Consider the following 9,391-nt stretch of genomic DNA (forward strand, 5'->3'; position numbering starts at 1 on the left):
GGGCACAAGGGGGGCCATGTGTGGCTGAAGGTGCAGGGCACAAGGGGGGCCATGTGTGGCTGAAGGTGCAAGGCACAAGGGGGGCCATGTGTGGCTGAAGGTGCAAGGCACAAGGGGGGCCATGTGTGGCTGAAGGTGCAAGGCACAAGGGGGGCCATGTGTGGCTGAAGGTGCAGGGCACAAGGGGGGGCCATGTGTGGCTGAAGGTGCAGGGCACAAGGGGGGGCCATGTGTGGCTGAAGGTGCAGGGCACAAGGGGGGCCATGTGTGGCTGCAGGGCAGAGAGGGGCCATGTGTGGCTGAAGCTGCAGGGCAGAGAGGGGCCATGTGTGGCTGAAGCTGCAGGGCAGAGAGGGGCCATGTGTGGCTGAAGGTGCAGGGCAGAGTGGGGCCATGTGTGATCAGGGCCGGATTAAGGGAATGGAGGCCCCTGGGCTAAGGGCGCCTCCATTCCCCCATGAGGCCCCCAATGTGAGCCACCCCCCTCCCCCCCCAAGCGCTTACCTGTCAGTTCAGTCCCCCAGCGTGCTGTAAGCTCCTTACTGAGGAGATCTCGCGAGATCTCCTCAGTAAACAGATTACTGAGCGCCGGGGACGGAAGACTGAACTGGCTGTGCTCAGCAGCATTGATCGGGCTGGGGGCGCCCCCGCCCCCGGACCGATCAATAATGCTGCTGAAAACTTTGAAGGGCCCCCTGGATGCCCGAGGCCCCTGGGCTATAGCCCAGTTAGACCTCGGGTTAATCCGGCCCTGTGTGTGATTGATGCTGCAGGGCAGAGAGGGGCCATGTGTGATTGATGCTGCAGGGCAGAGAGGGGCCATGTGTGATTGAAGCTGCAGGGCAGAGAGGGGCCATGTGTGACTGAAGCTGCAGAGCAAAGAGGGGGTATGTGTAAAAGTTCTGGGCAGAGGGGGTCTTGTGTGAGTAAAGCATGTGGGCAGAAGGGGCATGTGAGGTAGAAGCTTCTTCCCGACACTGCCCCTCCTCAACCAACAATACCCTGACAACACGCACCAGCTTTTCTCTGATATTCCCCATGATACGTTCTCATTATCTTTTCCCTCACATGCCCCGCTGCCTCAATTCTGACACCTCTCTTACTTCAAAATGAAAAGGCATCTTTTATTTGAAAGAGGAGTAGAGCCTTACCAGCAAATGAGATAATACAGAGACCGTTATTGCCATTGATGTTGTGGTTTTGTTTTTTAAAAATACTGTATCTACTCACATTTTACTCAGATGATATTATCATTACAGACCATGAGTATAATTGCTTTTGTCCCAACACCGTACATAAGACTTTTCTCGATTTTCTTACAAAAATAACAATACATCCAGTTTTCTACGCACTTTTTTTAGGTGGTATACTTCAGCCTTCTCACTTATCCATAACTTTAAAATTTTGATATTTTTCAGGCATTCATTGCGGGACACTAGGAACCATTGGAGGATAGTGTAGGACCAGGCGAAAGGGCAATTTAAGACATCCTAGAACAGTGATGGCTAACCTATGGCACACCAGGTTTTGTGAGACTACAAGCCCCCCGCATGCTTCTCAAGTAGATAACTAGCTGATAGCTGGCAGAGCATGCTGGGACTTGTAGTTTCACAACACCTGGAGTGTCACATGTTAACCATCACTATCCTAGTAGTTCACTTACACTCCTCCTGCTCTATACTCCTCTCCTGTTAGGCCTTCAGTTTAGATTAGTTGCCCAGCGTGGCAGGGCATATTTTTTATTACTGGGGTGCTCTGTAGGACAGCAAGACTGAGTGTTAACCTTTCCCACCACAGTGCTGGAAGATAGGTTTAGTAAGCTGCTGTGGGCCACAGGCAGCGTCGGACTGGGCCGCCGGTGGACCGGGAAATCCACCGGTAGGCCCTGATGGCAGATAGCTCCGCCCTCCTCCGTGGTGGGGCGGGGCTAAAAAAATGATTCTTGTGTCGGTGGGGGCCGGAAGCCAGGTGCCGCGCGGCGGGGTCAGCGTGGCAGTGGGTGGCTGGCCCCTCCTCAGGGACCAGTCACTTTCGCTAAACAGGAAACAGGAAGTAGCGTGCGTTCCACCGTGGAACGCACGTTACTTCCTGTTTTGCTTTTGATCGCACAGCAAGCATGTGAGATGCAGCAATAAGGTAAGTGTGAATGAAAGATGGCCCTGCTATTTGTGTGAGAGACAGGGGAGGGGGGCCTGCTATTTGTGTGAGAGACAGGGGAGGGGGGCCTGCTATTTGTGTGGGAGACAGGGGAGGGGGGCCTGCTATACTGTGTGAGAGACAGGGGAGGGGGGCCCTGCTATACTGTGTGAGAGACAGGGGAGGGGGGCCCTGCTATACTGTGTGAGAGACAGGGGAGGGGGGGCCTGCTATTTGTGTGAGAGACAGGGGAGGGGGGCCTGCTATACTGTGTGAGAGACAGGGGAGGGGGGGCCTGCTATACTGTGTGAGAGACAGGGGAGGGGGGGCCTGCTATACTGTGTGAGAGACAGGGGAGGGGGGCCTGCTATACTGTGTGAGAGACAGGGGAGGGGGGGCCTGCTATTTGTGTGAGTGACAGGGGAGGGGGGCCCTGCTATACTGTGTGAGAGACAGGGGAGGGGGGGCCTGCTATTTGTGTGAGTGACAGGGGAGGGGGGCCCTGCTATACTGTGTGAGAGACAGGGGAGGGGGGGCCTGCTATTTGTGTGAGTGACAGGGGAGGGGGGGCCTGCTATACTGTGTGAATGAAATGGGAGGGGGGGGCCACAATATGGTGTGAATGAAAGGAGTGTGGGCTGCTATAATGAGGGAATGTTTTTTTTAATATAATGTGTGATATGAGGGAAAGGAGTGGGGTTGCCTTAATAGTACATGGGTAGGAGATAGGCTATTAATTTAATGGTGGAGTTTAGGTGGGGGCTAATTATTTAATGGGAGCTATTTTATTTGTGGGGTGATGGTGGGGCAATTTAATTTATTGGTGGGCTATTTAATTTAAGAGTGGGGCCTATTAAATTAAGATGGGGTGACAGACCTTTAATTTAATCCTGGGGTGGTTTAGGTGCTATTGATTGAATGTGGGGCTGAGTTTGAGGAGCACGAGGTCTATTTATTAAATGTGAATATGAATTATTTAATGGCAGTGCCTGTTGTGGGAAATAGGTATATGTATTATATGTAAATGATATTCATTTATTGCTGGGGCTGTTTGGAGGGAGGGAAATAGGTTTATTTATTAAGTGAGAATACTCTATCTTTAATGTTGGGGCTGGAGGAAGGCCTAAGTATTAATTGTGGGTGCTATAGATTTTACGCCGGGGCTGGTTGGAATTTTCTAAATGTACCCATTTTTTTTTCAAAATAGGGCACCCAACATTCCGGGATCCAGACAAGTCGCAACTTAAGAAACCAGCAGCCACAGGTGGTGACAAGAACAGGTAGGACAGTCTGTCAAATGTTCTGATTCTAGTGGGACAATCCAGATTTTTGGTGACTGTTCTACCCAATCTAAGGGGGAGGTCAAGACTGTGTACTCTTTATATACACACTGCATTCTTTATATACTACACTATGATGCTAGCTGTCCTTCATGGGCTGACCACTCCCCCCTCTAGTGTCAGGCCACGCCTCTATGATGCTGGCCACACCCCCTCTGGTGGGCCCCTAGCTTTGCAGTCCCCCGGTGGGCCCTTCATGCCCCAGTCCGACACTGGCCACAGGAATAGTTACCTCTTAATGTTCGGGCAGGCTTCCTGTTTCCTTAAGGGCCCTGGGTCAGGTGGGGGATACTGGGTGTATGTAAGACCACACTAGACACTGGACTGGTGGATGGTGCACCCTTTTTAACAGCTACCAATGCATTTCTGGGGAGAGGTGCTTCTTTCCTTTCCCTGCACTTTCTCTCTGGTGGTCTGGCACTCCACGTGTGCAGTCACTAGAACAGCAGCCATCTTGGATCACCAGCACTGCTTGTCTCTGATCCTCTTAAGGTAATAGGTTTTTCAGGTTTTACTAAGTGGTTAGTCCCAAAGACTTATTGGGCTTTAGGGCTGCCTTGCAGGCTCACTTTTTTTTTTTTTTTTATTGTGTGCTGCTTCTGTCTGTCCTTGTATTTTTCCTTCTATCTGTGCTTATGTCAGATTGCAGGTTGGTCCTCCAGGGCTATGACTGGGGTAACTTATATGAAGAAGTTTACCTGTTCCAGTTGAAACTCTAAATGCCTTGGATAGGTCACTAGCCAACTCTCTGGCTTAGATTGCTCAGCTAGTCATTTCACTTTGGCTCTTCAGGGAGTCTGGCTTGTTTGGTGTTTGTGTTGTTGGGCCAAGGTCCTGCGGGTCCTGTGGCAGCAGCCTGGTGTTTGTTTCCTCCATTTTGGAGAGGATGTTGGAATCCGCTAAGTGTAAGTGCTGGACGAGGTGACACCCCAACCTGAGAATGAGCCAGACTCTTGACTGTCCATAGGGAGGGCAGAGTGCTAGATTTGTAGGACTCCTGCTTTGGGCAGGGGTCCTGTCAGTGGGTGAAGGAGCCGATACATGCTGTGCGCCAGGTCTTAGACATCCCAGAGATAGAAGTCCCTGAGACGGCAAAGCCTTCTCTGTTTAAGTGGAGGTCAAAAGCGCGGGTTTTTGTCCTTTTTCCTCCGCTGGATGATTTGTTGGGTGAGGTTTGTAACTTGCGGACCAGAAGTTCCAGGTTTCCCTGTAGGTCACAGTTCTGTTTACTTCTTACCACTGAGGATATTGGTAAATGCGAAACAACTCCTAAGGTGGGCACATCTGTAGTACGGTTGTCCAAGACAACTACCATCCCAAGTCCTAATGTAGCCATACTTAAGGATGGTGCGAACCATAAGGCTGAGGGCAACGTTAAGTCCTTTTTTGGGGACAGCCTCCTTAAGGTTCACTTTGGTCTCTGCTTGGGTGATCAATTTTGTGAAATGCTGTTCCGAGAAGATTATTGAGGGCTTCTTAGCTGGCAATCAGTGCTCTGAATTGCTCCTATTGGTGGAGCAGATTCAGAGAGCTACAGAGTATCTGGGAGAGGTGGTCCTGGACAATGGATTGATTGGGCAATGGATATCTGACTCTGATTTTGGCTTGTTGGACTCTCTGGCTTTAGTCCTTGGAAGATGATATGAAGTCTAAGAAGACTCGAGTCACATTCTTTTTCTGTAGCTTGTCAATATTATTAGTTAGTGGACATGAGGAAAAAGTGCTTTCCTTCCTGTTAATGTACCAAAAGCTAAGGAGCCCAGATTTCTCTCCTTTCGTTTCTCTCATCTGCTAGGCGCTCAGTTGCCAAGTTTGCCGATAAGAAATTGGCATGATGGTGTACTGCCCACCCACGATCGCTGATGTTTGAGCCTGTCTACTCTTCTCCAGGGTTAAACATAAATTGAAGGCCTATTGGGAGAGTGGTATAGAGGGGATAGAGCTACAGTGAACTTCTAGGATGTCTTAAAGTGTCCACATAACTGGTCCTTACACTATACCCTAATGTTTTCCAGTGTCTCCCAGTGGACTAAGAAAAAAGGATTTATCAGATATATAAAAATCCTATTATTTCTTCTGTTTTCTTTCCATGATTACTTTTTCAGAAATAAAACATTTTTTCTTGCACTACAAAGCAATTTTTGTTACATACTGTCCAGACTGCTGCAACATCCTTCTTGCTATAATGGTATATTGGTCCCCTACATTCCATTCAAATAGCCACTGCAGGAATAACCTCTCTACTCTCCATCATTAATTACTCTTTTCCTACTGAAATCATATGGTCTTCCATTTTAATTATATTTTCACTACAAACGTATTTAGTGCTGTCCTATCCATTTCGACTTGTTATATATATTATCACAGTCTCTGTACATACCAACTCTCTGCTCACGCTGACGCTTTTTTTTCCCCCCAGGTTACCTCCGCTCTCAGGACCCTTCTTGAATGCTGCCCCTGGAAATCTTCAGCAGAATGTCTGTCTGTCAAGTATCGTCTCTAACGGCAGGATCCTGCTGAAAGCTCACCTGTTTAAGGAAGTGTTCAAATAGTGCTTGTGACTTCTCCCAGAGCTGCGCTCCAGAGGGTAAAAGGACACGCACTGGAGAAGACAGACTGTTATGGGTTTCTTTTTTATAGTGTCCGTTGATCAAGCGATATTAAAGGAGGAGAAAGCAAGAAACCTAATATAGACAATTTATTAATTATTTTATATCTGCTCTCGAACTTCATGTTATTACCCCACCTAAAAATGGCTGATGAATTTAAAACGAAGAGTGATAGTTATGTGAATAGAGAGGGGGATGAAGCTCTTTATATATGTCTAATGCATGCTGATGTGCATTAAGGTTCTAGCACCGAATAATAATTGTAAATAACTTTTCTCCTGGGCTAATATCTACACATTATCCTTTACTTTGAGTTGACCTTTCAGTTTGCATTTCTTGCTGTTACTTCCAATTTATAACCCTGTATCTTCAGTTTCGCTATTTCTCACTCTAAGATTATCTTGTTTTTAGCTCTCTACGCATCCATATTAATCATTAGTGAGTAACCACAAGAGAAATTAACTCTTAAAAGGTTGTCCCAATATGTACATTTTATCAATAAAAAATAAATGGCTAAATATTATTTTTTCGGGTGACTTGGAAACAAATTCAAGACAAAATGTACATATTATACTATCCATTTTCATGTTATTTAGTACTGATACTATCATCACCAAAAACAACCTCCGTAATATAAGACAGTATAAGTGTGGCTAAGAGCTGGCTAAATCCTATTTCCCATGCAGTGAATGTAAAAGGTACCTACACTGAAGGGGATTTAGACACATCACTGTGAAATGTCTAAATCCCCTTCAGTGTAGGTACCTGGTATATTCACTGTATGGGAAATAACACACCCCTGTCATCTGCCCTCCACTGTATGTAGCAGAAAGCGTAAGAAAAGCCACCTGACGGCCTTCAGCCAACCACAGCTCTCCTCTCATCATGTAAAAATAAAATAGCTACGCAGCTACTAGTACCAGAAATAAAGGACGTTCATTCGCTGTGATTGTGGAACTGGGTGGGGACATATGGAATGTTGTGACTCTGTGTGGAGTCAGCCGAGCGTCTGATTGGAACCGAGGCTGCAACTCACAAGCTCTGATGTCCTCTTATTCCACCTATAATAGTTATAGCTGTACTGACTGACCTCGCCCAAACATATTAGTTACACTATAAAAGGCACATGCTTTATTTTCAGGTTCCTGTGCTCAGCGTAGCCATGGTACTCACACCCCATAGTGCTCAGTTTAAGTCCTATTAGCAAAAGGGAATAGGTAAATGTAGTGTATAACGGCTAAAATATTTCCAGTGACCGGCACATCTTTACAGAATGCCCAAAATGGCCGCATAGAGGATTACTCGCGACTTAGCCTAGTACCTTTTATATTTGAAACTGTGTATCTAGTACAGGTTCATTCTTGATGTAAATGTAAAAATGTTAAGTATTAATTATCTACAGAGATTTCTGGTTTTGTGCAGTTACTAGCATTTTTGGATACTTTTGAGGCTTTTTTTTTTTTTATTGCAAACATCAAAACACCAAACGTGAACTACCATATTAGCAGGTGGTCCAACTTTTACAGTCTCACACCTGGGGTGGGGTGAGGTGTATTTTTTGTCAACCTTGGCCAGTACATGGTGGGCCCTACAAAATTTTGCTATGTATCCTGCAGATGTCAACGCTACAGGTTTCATATAATTTAATGCTTCAGAAGAAAGCCTGGATTTACACTTCCTTAATAGGCTTGGATAATAACAGAAATAGCCACCACATAGGTGCTGGCTAGCAAATATTAGCCTGGGGGAAAGCAATTAGCACCTACCCATAGGCAGTGGCCGTCCTTAAGAGTGTTTTTAGGTATAGTACAGAGGTTGATTTTTCAAAGGTTGAAAGGCTGGTGAAAAAAGTTTTTTTTGCTGGAGCTGGTTGTTTTCGCTTTGCCCTATACATTAATTGCGTTATCCCTCATTGGCGGAGCCTATTTATAATGCTTTTATGTGGTACCGCCTCTTCAGTTAATGGCATCACGAGATGGCATTACCAGAACAAAATCCCCTCTGTTTAAACAGCCTGCTGTACTACTTGCTCAGCCACTCCCTACCCATGCTACAGCTATTTCAGCCACCTATCTCATCATTGCACTTTCAATTCTACTCAAGGCTTTGTCTGCCATCAGAAGTAGGAAGAAATGAAACTGATTTTGAACCACTCTCCTCTCTCATGACTCTGCAAGAACTCCGCTACTCCATCACCTGTTCTTTATTACTCTACATTCAACACTTCCACCCACTCCCCCACATGGCTCCCCATATCATTACTCCATGCTGTCCAGACTTCCACGAATAACTACATCTACTGCAGCCTCACTCTGCACTACTTCTCTGATTACACAGGACATTGTAATTAGGTAACTCTTTTAATTCCCCCATTTTTTGCTATTTTACTCACAAATCCCAATGCTTGCTAAAATATTTTTCTTTCTATCTTTTCATGGCATTATCTATGTACCCCTCACTTTTCCCACACACATATAGCTACAGCAATCCAGCAAACCTCAAACGCATCACCAGTCTCCCTCTCTTACAAAGTCCTTTAAATGTGCCCTTTGGAATGCACGTTCTGTGTGTAACAAACTTACCTCCATACACGATCTCTTCCTCTCAAACAACCTAAACCTTCTAGCAATATCAGAAACATGATTCACGCATTCAGACACTGCCTCACCTGCAGCCCTTTTACATGGTGGTCTCCATTTCACCCACACCCCCAGACCGGGAGGCAGACAAGGAGGGTGGGGTTGGACTACTTCTCTCCCCTAAATGCACGTTCACAGTTCTCCTAGATGTCCCATCACTCACGTTCACATCTTTTGAAGTACATGCTGTTAGGATTTTTAACCCATTCTCTATGCGTGTTGCTGTCATCTATCGCCCCCCTGGTCCACACCAACAATTTCTTGAACACTTCTCTGCATGCTCCCTCACTTCTTATCCTCTGACATCCCCACCATCATCATGGGTGATTTCAACATCCCTATTGCTAATCCACATTCCAAAGCTGCTCCAAAGTACTCTCTCTAACATCTTCACTTGACCTCTCTCAGTGGATTGAATCCGCTACTCATCAGGATGGCCACTGTCTTGATCTTGTTTTCTCTAGACTATGCTCAGTTTCTGTTTTTCCATAACACTCCTTTCCCCCTCTCGGATCATCACCTTATTAGCTACTCACTCACCCCCAGTTCTTTAACCTCCTCACAACCGCAGGAATATCAACTCTATTGATCTTGAACAGTTTTCCACCTTTCCAACACCTTCTCTCCCCAATTTCTAATGTGCCATCATGCCCATGACAGAACCCTT

This window comes from Mixophyes fleayi, chromosome 3 (assembly GCF_038048845.1).
Source record: "Mixophyes fleayi isolate aMixFle1 chromosome 3, aMixFle1.hap1, whole genome shotgun sequence".
In the NCBI taxonomy this organism is placed as follows: Eukaryota; Metazoa; Chordata; class Amphibia; order Anura; family Limnodynastidae; genus Mixophyes; species Mixophyes fleayi.